At 39.6% G+C, this 18,289-nt stretch overlaps 1 protein-coding gene across 3 annotated transcripts in view; it reads right to left on the bottom strand.

Annotated features, from left to right (window-relative positions):
* Positions 1 to 18,289, bottom strand: part of SHC3 (SHC adaptor protein 3) — a 171,776-nt gene that overhangs the window by 115,251 nt on the left and 38,236 nt on the right. The gene's annotated exons all lie outside the window — the stretch shown is intronic.

Below are 18,289 nucleotides of genomic sequence, written 5' to 3'. Positions count from 1 at the left end.
TGGAAGTTTCAATGTTTTTAAGTACACACACAATGCTTACACACAAAGTCAATGTTGTGATACTGCACTCGTGTAGAGTCAAATTTGCATGAAAATGCATAAAAAGAATTAGAACTCTCTAAAGGTCTTTATACAATTTATACTTCCAGTATTGGAAATGATGCAAAGAAGAAATGCATAGCATGGTGAATTATAAACAAATAATGCTAACAATTTAAAGTAATGGGGGAAAAGATTTTAAAGACTTTATAAACCTAAAAAGAAAATTCGACATGAAGAAGTGTATTACAAGGATAAATTACAGCAATTGCACAGAGGTAGTCCATAAAAGCTGGCCAACTTTCACTATCATTAACTATATTTGGAAGTCTTGCATCATGAGAAACTACTGCTTTTTTCTTTTAGGTCATGGCTCTCCTTGGAGAATAAATTCACATTGATTTTCTCCATGGTGATGCTCTTGAAATTATTCCATAATTCCATATACCCCAACACAAGCATTCCCTATTAAATTTTTTCATCTTCTGAGCCATGCTTCTATGTTGTTTTGGACACCTGGAAATCCATTTCACGTGCACTCATACACAGACCATTATTGGTGAAAATAATACCAGTGATAGAACAGCAACACCATTGCATAAATGTCCTCTTATCCTGTCATGCACATAATTATTTCTGAAGCAGTCAGTAACTTTGCTACCCTCTTCAGGCAAATGAAGCTTTAATTCACTAAAAGCTCCTGGAATGTCACTAGCTGGCAGGAATGCCAATGCAGAGAAATGATGCATTTTTAAAATTGTCATCATTGCCATATCATGTGGCCAATCCACTCAATTAAATTGTCTACCAAATGCATTGGGCTGAATGGAAAAAACAACCTTTATTGGTAATACCTTGAAATTCACTTTTAGAAGGCTTGACAACACCTATTTCCAAATCTACCGTTATGGCTTAGGGATTCAATTAAATGTTGGGGATTTTAGACCAAATGCAGCCATTTTTAAAATGATGAACACTTAGATTCTCCAAAAGACACCAGCACCCCCTCTACATTCTATTAGTTAAAGCAAGTCACGGGGTCAGCCAGATTCATGGGAAAGGCCACCTAAGGGTATGAACCTGAGAAGACTTGGCTCACTGAGTCAACCTTTGGAGACAAGTGAGCAGAGAGGAGACTTGGATGGAGCAGGTGCTGCCAGGGTGGGGAGTCAGGTGGGGGAGTAGGAATTGTGGGAAGGAGGTCTTTTACCTCTAAATACTTCTGTTACCAAGGGATGGGCTTGCTTCCCGATCAGCATAGAAACCGATACTATGGCACCAGCTTTTGTGAAAAGAAAGGCTTTATGGCAAGTCAACTGGCAAGGAGACAGGAGGCAAGGCTCAAATCTGACTCCGCATACTGCAAGTGGGTCATGCTTTTATGGTATTGCTAACTAGTCCCAGGTGATGCCAATGCAGCCGATCTGCCAGGTGGGTGGTGTTACGAATTAGGAGTTTGAAGCTTTTCCCTATTGCACATGCATGGGCTATATGATGCAATTTCACTCTCCACCATCGCTAACAACTTAAGCAATGGTTAATCAGCTTCAGCTGGTCCTGTGGTTATACTTCTGTTTTGTTTAAACATGTTGTAACAAGAATGTGTTTACTAATTACTTGCATAACTTCAAATAATAAAAAAACTAAAAATATTTTCCAGCAAAAAAGACCATGCTTAATAAAATTAGACCTCCATGGTGTGATCAGAATTGCTCACAGAGCAATCAACAGATGTCTGGTGACTCCAATTAGAAACTATCTGGAACCTCCCTCCTCAATGATCCTCTTGAGGGTCATCTCATTCTGATGAGATGGAAGAAGGAAGGGGAGGCAGTGAGACCAGCCAGCCCTCTTCCTCCGATAAGTCTCAGGTGGGCTTGTCCATGTTCATCATTGAAATCCATCCTCCTGGCTTCAGGAATTGGTCAGGGATGGGTGTGTGATCCCAGCCAAGCCAGTGTGTCAAGATCTGGGGGTGTCGCTAGAACTGCCTGGAGTACCCAGTGCTTTTTGTTTTTGACAAAGTCAAACCCAGCTTCAGAGAACTATACATCATTCCATCCTCCTCTTTCTCAGCCACCAAACTTTCCTGGCCAGAGGAATTTATAAGAATTCATGGATAATAGACTACCTTCAGTGTCTATTAGAGCCATCTTCTGAGGTCCATTTGGAATTTTGGTGTGCCCAGGCCTGTTGTTTCCAAGCAGGGCCCATAAATGGGAATGTCATCCATGCTTTACCTGATGGAAAATCTATTATAATATGAACATTTTATTGTTAGTATGCTGACTAATTTGCCTTTTAGGCATCTGGTACTGGGCAAAAAGGGTCTCTTAAATGACTTTAAAATATTTAAGCAATCATTCAATTGTAGCTAATAATAGAAGTGTTTGCTTCCTAATTACATATAAAAACTCCCACATTGCCAGCAAACATATGGAAAAAAAAGCTCATCATCACTGGTCATCAGAGAAATGCAAATCAAAACCACAATGAGATACCATCTCATGCCAGTTAGAATGGCGTTCATTAAAAAGTCTGGAAACAACAGATGCTGGCAAGGATGTGGAGAAATAGGAACACTTTCACACTGTTGGTAGGAATGTAAATTAGTTCAGCCATTGTGGAAGTGTGTGGTGATTCCTCAAGGATCTGGAACCAGAAATACTATTTGACCCAGCAATCCCATTACTGAGTATATATACAAAGAATTATAAATCATTCTACTATAAAGACACATGCACAAGTATGTTTACTGCAGCACTATTTACAATAGCAAAGACTTGGAATCAACCCAAATGCCCATCAATGATACACTGGATAAAGAAAATGTGGCACATATACACCATGGAATATTATGCAGCCATAAAAAAGAATGAGTTTATGTCCTTTGCATGGACATGGATGAAGCTGGAAACCATCATCCTCAGCAAACTAACACAGGAACAGAAAACCAAACACTGCACGTTCTCACTCATAAGTGGGAGTTGAACAATAAGAACATATGAACACAGGGAGGGGAACATCATGCACTGGGGCCTCATCGGGGGTGAGGGTAAGGGGAAGGAGAGTGTTAGGACAAATACCTAATGCACACGGAGCTTGAAACCTAGATGACAGGTAGACAGCTGCAGCAAACCACCATGGCACATGTCTACCTAGGTAACAAAACCTGCACATTCAGTACATGTATCCCAGAACTTAAAGTAAAATAAAAAAAAAATAAGAAATCTGAAAAAAGGAAAAAAATATCTCCCGCATCACTCAATTAATAAATGTGTATCTGCACCTGTTAGGATGTTCTGGTAGGGAGGAACTAAATCTTGCATTGCATTCAAAGACCTTAGAATTTACTAGTCATGCCCGAGAAAGTCATCACGTGGGGCAGCAAAAGAAATACACGTGGGGCAGCAAAACAAATACACAGAAGCCAGAATTAGAGACAAACTTCTGGGATTCAAGGAAGGGTACCATGGAACAACTTACATGGGACTTGTGGGTCTGCAGCAGTGGGTCTCCAAGTGCTCAGGCCAGCAGCATCAACATCAACCAGGAGCTTGTTAAGAACACAAATCCCAAACCTCCCACGAGCTTTCCAGGAAATTCTGATGTCCAGTCAAGTGTGAGATCTGCCTGTATGAGACATCTAAATTTCCGAGTTTGCTTTGTCTTATCAGTGTTGTGTTCAGGCCAGATAAGTTCAAATCTTGGTTCTTTAATTGTTTAATATTAGTTTTTTTTTTCAATTAAGTCTCCTTGAGCCTCATTTTTCTTAAATGAGAACAGTGATGGTGGTGTCTACTTCCTTGACTTATTTTAAGTCTAAGTATCTCACACAGCTACTGGAACACCATATTGTCAGAGGCGTTTGAACCAGAGCAACTCCATCTTGAATAGGAGCTGGGTAAAATGAGGCTGAGACCTAAAGGGCTGCATTCCCAGAAGGTTAAGGCATTCTTAGTCACAGGATGAGATAGGAAGTCAGCACAAGATACAAGTCATAAAGATCTTGCTGATAAAACAGGTTGCAGTAAAGAAGACCCATCAAAACCAAGATGGTGATGAGAGTGACCTCTGGTTGTCCTCACTGCTACACTCCCAGCAGTGCCATGACAGTTTACAAATGCCAGGCAACGTCAGGAGCTTACTTTATATTGTCTTAAAAGGGAAGGAACCCTCAGTTCCAGGAATTGCCCACCCCCTTCCCAGAAAACTCATGAATTATCTACCCATTGTTTAGCAAATAATCAAAAAATAACCATAAAAATGGGCAACCAGTAGCTCTTGGGGCTGCTCTGCCTATATAATAGCCATTCTTTTATTCCTTTACTTTCTTAATAAACTTGCTTTCATTTTACTCTATGGATTTGCTTCATATTATTTCTTGTGCGAGATCCAAGAACCCTCTCTTGGAGTCTGGATTGGGACCACGTTCAGGCAACATCTTTCCTGCGAACCATGGAAGGGACCATACTAAAGAGACCCCTAACCCAAAGGAAAATCATCTGCACACAACACCAGTTGGCTGACTATGGGTAGGCAGAGTGCCCATACCTTGGTAAAGGATGAGATAGGGTTAGAGACCCAACTTAGAGGAGCTAGAGACTCTCCTAAAACAAAGTGGGTTAAAGGCCCTGCTTAATAAAAGGCAAGGATGAGTGACTGAACTTGGGTTCAAGGCCCAACTTAGGAAGGTTAGAGTTCTTCCTAACATTTAGTGGGTTAGAGGCCCTATTCGGTAAAGTCTCTCTCTGGTAAGAATGGGTTTGGTACCACGGGATATTAACTGCTATTCTCTTTCAATTAATCTGCCTTGCACTCTTTGCTGATGGCTTGGGTGATGGGATTAAGCATGTACAAGATCATGGGACATGGGGAGCTTTATTCTCCCCAAAAGGGGAAACTTGAGAGCTGATGGAATTGCTGGAAAAGATCTCTTCACTATAGACAAGTTGCCTCCTGAACTCTTGATTCAGCATTTCTGAGATGGGTGGGTCTTTCTCTGGTCTCCCTGGGGTCCTCACTTTCCCCACCCTTGATGCAGGCCATATTTTTCTCCCTTCCCTTTTTTTCTTTCTGTGCAAACCAGCTGAATGAATGATAAAAATCACCGTTTATCTCTTCTGTAAAGTTTTGATTCATTGGAAAAAGGATTTGCGAGGCTAGTGTTAAGCTGTCGTGAATCTGTTGTAGTTTGTGCTATGAAAGAGGGGTACCTTAGTATAGACATGGGCTTAGGACCCCATAAGCCTGCTGTTCAAATGACCCAACAAACTGGTCAGTTATGTCCTTGGGAGCTTGACCTTGTAACCATGTGGTGGTACTTTCTCTTAGTCTCTGCAATCCAGGGAACAGGAATTTTGGAATTCACATCATAGTTAGCCCTAAAAATTGTCTTAAGCAGTTAAAAGCCTTTGCTAGCTCAAAATTCACTGCTTTAGACTCCTTCTGGGAAAAGCAATGGAGACTGCCCAGTGCTGTAGCTCAGTAGCTAAAGGTTTTCTTTTCAAAGTGGTGGCCTGGGTTCAGGGTTCAATTCCTGGCTTAAGAAATGAGTCCTTTCTGGTTTGATATCTGTGTGACCTTTGTCATTTTTAAAATTCTCTTATCCTCCATGATGAACAACCTCTGGCTTCCCTTATTGAATTTTTCCTTTCTCTAAGCACCTGGGAGGTTGCCTTTGGTACAGTTCAAAAGCCAGAAATATTGGCAGTTTGGCATGGCTAAAGTCTGGTAATAAGAGATTTAAAAGAATTTTTTTAAAACAGTGCTATGGTTAAAAGTCAGCTTAATTTAAAGTGGATATTCAAGCTCTAACAGCCTGGGGCTCCTTGAGAAAAACAGGAGGTGCCCCACAGAACCTGTTTTGGAAAAAACCTCTGTTTTCCTCATGAAACCCCAGGAATTAAAAGTGGATAGATCCTGCTTAAAATCTGAGGCTCTGTTCTGTTTTGCATTGTGTTATCTGACGTTTTTGACTTTGGAGGGTGTCAGAAATTACTTTCCATTATGAAAGGGCTTTGGTGTATAATAATTAGGTAGGAAATATACTTTGGGGGATAGCTAATGGCAGTTATGGGGGGATACTTGCTTCTTCACATGTTTGTATCAGAGAAGTATGCTCTTGGTCACCTAGAAGGTATGGCAATGTCCCCACTCCACCCCCACACTGAGAAATAAAACTCCCAAAGGAGACGGGCTGATTCCCTCTTTTTGGGGATATAGCATCCAGTATAAAAATGGGACATTTAATTTTTGAGATCTGTTTTACCTTCCAGCTGTGCCTGCTTATTAGGCTGTAGAAACTGCATGCTTTCCTGGCCCTGTTCCTCCAAGGGCTCCACCCTGAAACAAGTAATCCAATTAAGAAACTGGCAAATGAAAAATACAACCACTGGATCTTCTTCTGTCTGTCAGTGTATTTATGTGTTGTGTGTGTGATGTCTACATATGAAAGGGCTTTGAGTAATTGGTTTAAAAATAATGAGTTTAAATAAAATATTTTATCAGAAAAAGAAAAAATATAATGCCTTTTGGTTCATGTGACTTTAGTAAGCTTTGAGAAATAAAGGCAGTTTTAAAGATTATTAGTAAAATTAAAATGTCTTCAAAATTCAGACATTTGGTCTAAATTACACAAGTCAGATATTAGGTTTGCTAAATGGTTGGAAAGTCACAAACTGCTACTTTGACTTTTAAAAATTGTTCAGAACAAAAGGCAGCAGAAACTTCTGCAGACCTAAACGTCCCTGTCTGACAGCTTTGAAGACAGTAGTGGTTCTCCCAGCATGGAGTTTGAGATCTGAGAATGGACAGACTATCTCCTCAAGTGGATCCCTGATCCCCGAGCAGCCTAACTGGGAGACATCTCCTAGTAGGGGCCGACTGACACCTCATACAGCTGGGTGCCCCTCTGAGATGAAGTTTCCAGAGGAAGGATCAGGCAGCAACATTTGCTGTTCTGCAATATTTGCTGTTCTTCAACCTCTGCTGGTGATATTCAGGCAAACAGGTTCTGGAGTGGACCTCCAGCAAACTCCAACAGACCTGCAGCTGAGGGTCTTGACTGTTAGAAGGAAAACTAACAAACAGAAAGGACATCCACACCAAAACCCCATCTGTACGTCACCATCATCAAAGGCCAAAGGTAGATAAAACTACAAAGATGGGGAGAAACCAGAGCAGAAAAGCTGAAAATTCTAAAAATCAGAGCACCTCTTCTACTTTAAAGAAACGCAGCTCCTCGCCAGCAACAGAACAAAGCTGGACGGAGAATGACTTAGACAACTTGAGAAAAGAAGGCTTCAGACGATCAGTAACAACAAACTTCTCTGAGCTAAAGGAGGATGTTCGAACCCATCGTAAAGAAGCTAAAAACCTTGAAAAAAGATTAGATGAATGGCTAACTAGAATAAACAGTGTAGAGAAGACCTTAAATGACCTGATGGAGCTAAAAACCATGGCACAAGAACTACGTGACACATGCACAAACTTCAGTAACTGATTTGATTAAGTGGAAGAAAGGGTATCAGTGATTGAAGATCAAATTAATGAAAAGAAATTTAGAGAAAAAAGAGTAAAAAGAAATGAACAAAGCCTCCAAGAAATATGAGACTATGTGAAAAGACCAAATCTACGTCTGATTGGTGTACCTGAAAGTGACAGGGAGAAGGGAACCAAGTTGGAAAACACTCTGCAGGATATTATCCAGGAAAACTTCCCCAACCTAGCAAGGTAGGCCAACATTCAAATTCAAGAAATACAGAGAATGCCACAAAGATACTCCTCGAGAAGAGCACCTCCAAGACACATAATTGTTAGATTCACCAAAGTTGAAATGAAGGAAAATATGTTAAGGGCAGCCAGAGAGAAAGGTCAGGTTACCCACAAAGGGAAGCCCATCAGACTAACAGCAGATCTCTCGGCAGAAACTCTACAAGCCAGAAGAAAGTGGGGGCCAATATTCAACATTCTTAAGGAAAAGGATTTTCAACCCCGAATTTCATATCCAGCCAAACTAAGCTTCATAAGTGAAGGAGAAATAAAACCCTTTACAGACAAACAAATGCTGAGAGACTTTGTCACCACCAGGCCTGCCTTACAAGAGCTCCTGAAGGAAGCACTAAACATTGAAAGGAACAACCAGTACGAGCCACTGCAAAAACATGCCAAATTGTAAAGACCATCAATGCTAGGAAAAACTGCATCAACTAACGAGAAAAATAACCAGCTAACATCGTAATGACAGGATCAAATTCACACATAACAATATTAACCTTAAATGTAAATGGGCTAAATGCTCCAATTAAAAGACACAGACTGGCAAATTGGATAAAGAGTCAAGACCCATCAGTGTGCTGTATTCAGGAGACCCATCTCTCTTGCAGAGACACACACACACTCAAAATAAGGGGATGGAGGAAGATCTACCAAGCAAATGGAAAACAAACAAACAAAAAAAAGCAGGGCTTGCAATCCTAGTCTCTGATAAAACAGACTTCAAACCAACAAAGATCAAAAGAGACAAAGAAGGCCATTACATAATGGTAAAGGGATCAATTCAACAAGAAGAGCTAACTATCCTAAATATATATGCACCCAATACAGGAGCACCTAGATTTATAAAGCAAGTCCTTAGAGACCTACAAAGAGACTAGACTCCCACACAATAATAATGGGAGACTTTAACACCCCGCTGTTAACATTAGACAGATCAACGAGACAGAAAGTTAACAAGGATATCCAGGAATTGAACTCAGCTCTGCACCAAGTGGACCTAATAGACATCTACAGAACTCTCCACCCGAAATCAACAGAATATACATTCTTCTCAGGACCACATCGCACTTATTCCAAAATTGACCACATAGTTGGAATTAAAGCACTCCTCGGCAAATGTAAAAGAACAGAAATTATAACAAACTGTCTCTCAGACCACAGTGCAATCAAACTAGAACTCAGGATTAAGAAACTCACTCAAAACTGCTCAAGTACATGGAAACTGAACAACCTGCTCCTGAATGACTACTGGGTACATAACAAAATGAAGGCAGAAATAAAGATGCTCTTTGAAACCAATGAGAACAAAGACGCAACATACCAGAATCTCTGGGACACATTTAAAGCAGTGTGTAGAGGGAAATTTATAGCACTAAATGCCCACAAGAGAAAGCAGGAAAGATCTAAAATTGAAACCCTAACATCACAATTAAAAGAACTAGAGAAGCAAGAGCAAACACATTCAAAAGCTAGCAGAAGGCAAGAAATAACTAAGATCAGAGCAGAACTGAAGGAGATAGAGACACAAAAATCCCTTCAAAAAATCAATGAATCCAGGAGCTGGTTTTTTGAAAAGATCAACAAAATTGCTAGACTGCTAGCAAGACTAATAAAGAAGAAAAGAGAGAAGAATCAAACAGACACAATAAAAAATGATAAAGGGGATATCACCACCTATCCCACAGAAATACAAACTACCATCAGAGAATAATATAAACACCTCTACTCAAATAAACTAAAAAATCTAGAAGAAATTGACAAATTTCTGGACACATACACCCTCCTAAGACTAAACCAGGAAGAAGCTGAATCCCTGAATAGACCAATAACAGGCTCTGAAATTGAGGCAATTATTAATAGCCTACCAACCAAAAAAAGTCCAGGACCAGATGGATTCACAGCCAAATTCTACCAGAGGTACAAAGAGGAGCTGGTACCATTCCTTCTGAAACTATTCCAATCAATAGAAAAAGAGAGAATCCTCCCTAACTCATTTTATGAGGCCAGCATCATCCTGATACCAAAGCCTGGCAGAGACACAACAAAAAAAGAGAATTTTAAACCAATATCCCTGATGCACATTGATGCAAAAATCCTCAATAAAATACTGGCAAACCGAATCCAGCAGCACATCAAAAAGCTTATCCACCATGATCAAGTTGGCTTCATCCCCGGGATGCGAGGCTGGTACAACATACGCAAATCAAGAAATGTAATCCATCATATAAACAGAACCATAGACAAAAACCACATGATTATCTCAATAGATGCAGAAAAGGCCTTCAACAAAATTCAACAGCCCTTCATGCTAAAAACTCTCAATAAACTAGGTATCGATGGGACATATCTCAAAATAATATGAGCTATTTATGACAAGCCCACAGCCAATATCATACTGAATAGGCAAAAACTGGAAGCATTCCCTTGGAAAACTGGCACAAGACAGGGATGCTCTCTCTCACCACTCCTACTCAACATAGTGTTGGAAGTTCTGGCCAGGGCAATCAGGCAAGAGAAAGAAATAAAGGGTATTCAATTAGGAAAAGAGGAAGTCAAATTGTCCCTGTTTGCAGATGACATGATTGTATATTTAGAAAACCCCATCGTCTCAGCCCAAAATCTCCTTAAGCTGATAAGCAACTTCAGCAAAGTCTCAGGATACAAAATCAATGTGCAAAAATCACAAGCATTCCTGTACACCATTAACAGACAAACAGAGAGCCAATCATGAGTGAACTCCCATTCACAATTGCTTCAAAGAGAATAAAATACCTAGGAATCCAGCTTACAAGGGATGTGAACGACCTCTTCAAGGAGAACTACAAACCACTGCTCAACGAAATAAAAGAGGACACAAACAAATGGAAGAACATTCCATGCTCATGGATAGGAAGAATCAATATCGTGAAAATGGCCATACTGCCCAAGGTAATTTATAGATTCAATGCCATACCCATCAAGCTACCGATGACTTTCTTCACAGAATTAGAAAAAACTACTTTAAAGTCCATATGGAACCAAAAAAGAGCCTGCATTGCCAAGACAATCCTAAGCCAAAAGAACAAAGCTGCAGGCATCACGCTACCTGACTTCAAGCTACACTACAAGGCTACAGTAACCAAAACAGCATGGTACTGGTACCAAAACAGAGATATAGACCAATGGAACAGAACAGAGCTCTCAGAAATAATACCACACATCTACAACTATCTGATCTTTGACAAACCTGACAAAAACAAGAAAGGGGGAAAGGATTCCATATTTAATAAATGGTGCTGGGAAAACTGGCTAGCCATATGTAGAAAGCTGAAACTGGATCCTTCCTTACACCTTATACAAAAATTAATTCAAGATGGATTAAAGACTTAAATGTTAGACCTAAAACCATAAAAACCCTAGAAGAAAACCTAAGCAATACCATTCAGGACATAGGCATGGGCAAGGACTTCAGGTCTAAAACACCAAAAGCAATGGCAACAAAAGCCAAAATTGACAAATGGGATCTAATTAAACTCAAGAGCTTTTGCACAGCAAAAGAAACTACCATCAGAGTGAACAGGCAACCTACAGAATGGGAGAAAATTTTTACAATCTACCCATCTGACAAAGGGCTAATATCCAGAATCTACAAAGAACTTAAACAAATTTACAAGAAAAAAATCAAACAACCCCATCAAAAAGTGGGCAAAGGATATGAACAGACACTTCTCAGAAGAAGACATTTATGCAGTAACAGACACATGAAAAAATGCTCATCATCACTGGCCATCAAAGAAATACAAATCAAAACCACAATGAGATACCATCTCACACCAGTTAGAATGGCAATCATTAAAAAGTCAGAAAACAACAGGTGCTAGAGAGGATGTGGAGAAATAGGAACACTTTTACACTGTTGGTGGGACTTTAAACTAGTTCAACCATTGTGGAAGACAGTGTGGCAATTCCTCAAGGATCTAGAACTAGAAATACCATTTGACCCAGTGATTCCATTACTAGGTATATACCCAAGGGATTATAAATCATGCTGCTATAAAGACATATGCACACATGTGTTCATTGTGGTGCTATTCACAATAGCAAAGACTTGGAACCAAACCAAATGTCCATCAATGATAGACTGGATTAAGAAAAGGTGGCACATATATATCATGGAATACTATGCAGCCATAAAAAAGGATGAGTTCCTGTCCTTTGTAGGGACATGGATGAAGCTGGAAACCATCATTCTCAGCAAACTATCGCAAGGACAGAAAGCCAAATACTGCATGTTCTCACTCATAGGTGGAAATTGAACAATGAGAACACTTGGACACAGGGTAGGGAACATCACACACCAGGGCCTGTCATGGGGTGGGGGGAGCTGAGAGGGACAGCATTAGGAGATATACCTAATGTAAATGATGAGTTAATGGATGCAGCACACCAACATGGCACATGTATACATATGTAACAAACCTGCATGTTATGCACATGTACCCTAGAACTTAAAGTATAATAAAAAAATTGTTCAGAATATCTACTTTGAAGCATTAGATTCCAGATGAGGCCTGGGGACATGTGAAGTGCCATGCTCCTTAGCCATGCTGGAAAGAGTCAGCTCTTATCCGCACTTCTGTCTGGTGTCCTAGGCGCCACACCTGGCACACAATTACAATCACTTATGAACCAGGTTTTGCACCAAAAGTAAAAGTTGCTAAAAGTTAACAGTGCAATATGTGTTTGAGACTACTAAAGAAACAGTTCTACAATATGCAAGGAGTGTAAGGAAAGTAGAATATACTTTTGGTAAAAGATTATAAGAAGGCCTGGGATGTGGATCTCTTGCCTAAGCTTAAAGGGCAAAAGGATTCTTTTAAAGTGAGACGGAAAAAAATTAAAGGTTTGAACAAGTTGTGGAAAGTTTATTAAAAAATTAATTGTTAAAAAGAGTCTGTGTGTGAACATATTATCTAGAGTTAAAGGGGGTATTATTCAGTTTTTCTGAATAATAGTTAACACTAAAATAAAAGCACAACAGGATTTTCTCAGAGCACTGATCTGCTCTTTACTGAAAATTGTAAGGGATTATAAAGGGTTTATAAGACTGTTACCTTACAGTTGAACTGATTAAGATTGAATAGATTCGTCTAATAATTATAGTTGTTATGTTAAATTATTGTGTGCCATAGATGTAACCAAAATTTCCTTGTCAATTGTGACTTTAATAGTGGCTGTCCTAAGACTTTTTGCCATCCACAGACAATTGTTTTCTTGTTTTGATCCTCTTCAAAAGGTGGTTTATAGTCAGCTATAGAATTTGACAGGTACTAACGAATGCGGGTTTCTGATAACTCTGTAGATTGTAACATTAGAATAGAGGAAAAATCTTTAAGGGCTCTCATGGAGAGCTGAAATGTTTATTAATATCAAGCAGAACAGAAATTAACTGCATGGGCTGAACTAATAGAAGACTGAAGTAATCTTTCTGACTTTTGCTTAAAATGTAGCTGATCTTTTGTTTTGTTTTCCAGAGTTAAGGAAACTTTTCTTTTGAGCTATTTATAGCCTTTAGCAATTGAGTAAAGTATACTCCTGTAAACAAAATTCAGAGCATATTTGTTTCTCTTTACATGATTTCTCCAGAATTTAGAAATTATTTGTGAGTAATCTTAATTTATGGCAATATAAATATTTGCATAAGTACAACAATCATGTTTTCTTTTGTAACAGGAAACAATTAGAGAAACTGGTTATTTTACCAAGGCTTTGACTCAAATGGTGTGCGTTCCTCTAAGAAATCAAACTTGACTTGTAGAGCCAGTAAAAGCCCCTTGAGAAAACTGGCCTCATACCTTGACTACAACAGTCCCTGTGCAGGGTTCCTGACCTGTGGTAAGTAAAGAATGTCACTTTCTGACAGGCTGAGAAGCCCCAAGTTGTCTTGAGACCTCAAAAGAAGAAGAATTTATTTAACTCAGGTATTTGAAGGTACAAACCCATGGCTGGGTTTGGCTTTAAAAAAAAGTCTTATCTAAGATTCCTTTTATAGAAAAGGAATTCCATCAAAGCCAATTTAAAAAGCGTATTTAAAAAGAATTATTTTTGATGCACCTTATACAAATAATCTGGTTAAATATAAGACTAAGGCTTATTTTTGCAAACAAATCAGTCTATTATGATTTGTCTTGAGTAAAAGTGGGACACTAGAGAGAGAGAAAAAATTATGTTTCAAGTACTATGGTACACCTGTTATAAGATTCTGGTTTCATCAGTTGTTTTTGAGGGGTTTTTTTCTGCAATTTAGACTGACTCTGTTTATTTCTGTGAATCAATCAGTGCTCTCTGGCTGCAGCTTGGAAGAATTGAGACGGATGAGTAATGTAGAAACAATCTGGATCAATATTCTAATTCTTGGCATATATTGGAATCAGCTAGCAACCCCATGTCAGCTTGGTTTCAACAATTTTCCAGTTCATAGAAAGCCTTCTTATTTAGTTTACTTGGGATAATTTTGCTTATTTTGCTTTACTGTTGTGGAATATATTGCTGTCATACTCCTTGTGTAGGAATGCAGGATAAGCTTGCGCAATATTCTCTTAAATTGAACACTTACTAATCTTCCAGATATCACCTTTTGTCAGAGCTCAAGAGTCATGAATAACCCTCACCAAACTGATGCTTTCTGACTGAGCTCCTCTCTACCCTGAGGAGCCCCAGTAGTTAGGCAGGAATATCATTACCCCTATTCAGCCTGAATAAATTACAAAAGATGGATCTTTGTCCCTCTGCAACCCTTAGGATTAAGGGTTCTCTTAGACAAAGGAGAGGAGAAACATGTCAGAGGCATTTGAACCAGATCAACTTCATCTTGAATAGGGGCTGGATAAAATGAGGCTGAGACCTACTTGGCTGCATTCCCAGGAAGTTAAGGCATTCTAAGTCACAGGATATGATAGGCGGTCAGCACAAAATATAGGTCATAAAGACCTTGCTGATAAAACAGCTTATAGCAAAGAAGCTGGCTAAAACCCACCAAAACCAAGATGGCGATGAGAGTGACTTCTGATCCTCCTCACTGCTACATTCCCACCAGCACCATGACAGTTTACAAATGCCAGGAAATGTCAGGAAGTTACCCTATATAAAAAGGGAAGGAATGCTCAGTTCCTGGAATTGCCCGCCCCTTTCCCAGAAAGCTCATGAATAATCTATGCCTTGTTTAGCATATTATCAATAAATAACCATAGAAATGGGCAACCAGCAGCCATTGGAGCTGCTCTGCCTATGGAGTAGCCATTCTTTTATTCTTTCACTTTCTTAATAAACTTGCTTTCATTTTACTCTATGAATTTGCCTCGAATTCTTTCTTGTGCGAGATCCAAGAATACTCTCTTGGGGTCTGGATTGGGACTCCTTTCAGGTAACAATATGGCTGGAGTGTATTAGACCATTCTGCACTGCTATAAAGAACTACCTGAGGCTGGGTGATTTATGAAGAAAGAAGGTTTAATTGACTCACAGTTTCATGGGTTGTACAGGAAGCATGGTTGGGGAGGCCTCAGGAAACTTATAATCATAGTAGAAGGGTAAAGGGGAAGCAGGCACATCTTACATGCTTGGAGCAGGATGGAGAGAGAGTGAAGAGGGAGGTGGATACACTTTTAAACAACCAGATCTTGTGAGAACGTACTCACTAACATGAGAACAGCAAAGAAAAAATCCACCTCCAGGATCCAATCACCTTGCATCAGGTCCCTCCCCCAAAATCAGGATTACAATTCAACATGAGATTTAGTGGGGGGACACAAAGCTAAACCATGTAATGGAGATACCATTATTATTTTTCCACTTTAGTCCAGGTTCTCAGGAGCATCTTTATACACATGGCTAAGGGCTCAGCAACAGTTCACACTTAGCTAAAAATGGCTTAAGTTTCAGTGTGTTTTATTTCTCAAACTCAAGATTACCTTGAAGATCTCAACACATTATGGCTTTTTGGCACCTCCAGTTAACTGCAATAAGCCTTAGATACACAACTTCCAGTTAGGGCATCCAAAAAATCCCAAATCTTAAGAAATTGATGGTACAATTGTGGCAGACAGACTTTGTGAAAACTCAAGTTCATGATAAAAAAAAAATTCCAATCAAGTGTCTGAAACTTTTTTATTGGGAAACAGGAATATTAGCAAACTGCACCATTATTAAAAATAATAACTCAAGGGTACACAATAAAATTAGCTTTCTGAATGAGAAATGTTAAAAGCAAAAACATCTAGGGGTGGAGACAGAGTTCCTGTAACAGAAATGAGAATGTCAGTGATAGAATAAACTGAGCTAGCTTGCTAAAGAATTCAAAGAAATAATGAGGGTGTGTAGGCAAGAGATCAGAGCTATCAGAAGAGCTGCAACTTACAAAGACCCCAAAAGCAAACTCAATTCATCAGGAGCAAGAGGAAAATAAATGAAACACGTTGCTCCTTCAATCCATAAGAAAAGAATGATAACAGCCCATAGTACAAAGACAAAGCCATTATTTTGTAACAGAGAGTCTTCACAAAGACCTTCCTCTGCAACTATGAGTCTGTGCAGGCTGCAAACGCACTGAAAGGGCAGGAAGCCAAACCAGAGTTGGGAAAGATCAGTCATAGATGTCACCCTTTGTAGACTCTGATGCTTCTCGTCTTGCCCTGGAAAGCCGTGAGCTGCCAGCTACAGAGACTTGGGGGACAAAGAACATGCATCTGAGGGCAAGGGTGAGAGCAGATCTGTCCTATTGATGGAGAGAGTTCCCAATCCACACCCTAAGAGAGGGTTCTTGAATCTGCACAAGAAAGAATTTGAGGCAAGTCCATAGAACTACGTGAAATCAAATTTATTAAGAAAGTAAAGGAATAAGAGAATGGCTACTCCATAGGCAGACCAGCCCCAAGGACTGCTGGTTGCCCATTTTTATAGCTATTTCTCAATTATATGCTAAATAAGGGGTGGATTATTCATGCCTCCCCTTTTAAGACCATATAGGGTAATTTCCTGACATTGCCATGGCATTTGTGGACTGTCATGGAGCTGGTGGGAGTGCAGTAGTGAGGACAACCAGAGGTCACTCTCATTGCCATCTTGGTTTTGGTGGGATTTAACCAGCTTCTTGACTGCAATCTGTTTTATCAGCAAGGTCTTTATGACCCATATCTTGTGCCAAACTCCTGTCTCATCCTGTGACTTAGAATGCCTAACTGTCTGGGAATCCAGCCCAGCAGGTTTCAGCCTCATTTTTTCCAGCCCGTATTCAAGATGGAGTTGCTCTGGTTCAAATGTCTCTGACATTTCCCCCCTCCCTTTTCTAAGAGAACCCTTAATCCTAAGGGTTGTGGAGGGACAAAGATCCATCTTCTGTAACTTCTTCCGGATGATTAGAGGTGATGATATTCCTGCCTATTAGGGTCTCTTATATTAGGGGTAGAAAGGAGCCCTGTCAGGAAGCATCAGTACAGTAAGGGCCATTCATGACTCTTGAGTTCTAAGAAAAGGTGGTATCTGGAAGATTAATAAGTATTCAATTTAAGAAAACACTGAGTAAGCTTATCCTGCACTCCCACGAAGAGTACAACAGTAATACATTCCACAACAGTAAAGCAAAATAAGTACAATTATTTCAAGTAAACTAGACTAGAAGTCTTTCCATGAATTGGGAAACTGTTGGAACCAGGCTGATATGGGATTGTTAGCTGATTCTAATGCACCTAGAATTAGAATAATGATTTTATCCAGATGTTTTTTACATTACCCATCCCTCTTATTTCTTCTGAGCAGCAGTCAGAGATTACTGGTTGGTTCACAGGAATAAGCCAGATCAGCCTAAGTTGAAGAAAAAACTCTAAAACAACCAATGAGACTAGAATCTAATAACAAGTGTACCATAGTTCTTGAAACATAATCTTTCTCTCTCCAGTTTACCATTGTTACTAAGGACAAATCATGGTAAGACTGATTTGCTTTATTACACTTGGCCTGATTACTTGTATAAAGTGCAGCAAGAATAATTATTTTTCACATAAGCTGTTTTTAAATTGGCTTTTATGAAACTCTGTTCCATAGAAGGAATCTCAGATAAGACTTTTATAAAGCTGAGCCCTGCCATAGGTTTGTACCCTCAGATACCTATGAGTTGTGTCAATTCCTTTCCTTTTGAAATCTCAAGATAACTTGGGGCTCCTGGGCCTAAGATAAGTGCCATTCTTTACTTATTACACAGGTCAGGAATTCTGTACAGAGACTGCTGTAGACTAGGCATGAGGCCAGTTTCTTCAAGGGGCTTTTATTAGCTTTACAAATCAAGTTTGATTCCTTAAAGGAAAGTACACCATTACAGTCAAAGCCTTGGTAAAATTACCAGTTTCTCCAATTCTGTCCTATTGCAAAAGGGCTGATAAGGGCTGACTTTTGAGCCTAGCTAGGGAGCATGACTCTCCACATGTCCCTAGGCCTTATT

Source organism: Pongo abelii, chromosome 13, assembly GCF_028885655.2.
Source record: "Pongo abelii isolate AG06213 chromosome 13, NHGRI_mPonAbe1-v2.0_pri, whole genome shotgun sequence".
Lineage (NCBI taxonomy): Eukaryota > Metazoa > Chordata > Mammalia > Primates > Hominidae > Pongo > Pongo abelii.
This window is presented reverse-complemented; position numbering and strand designations above follow the sequence as displayed.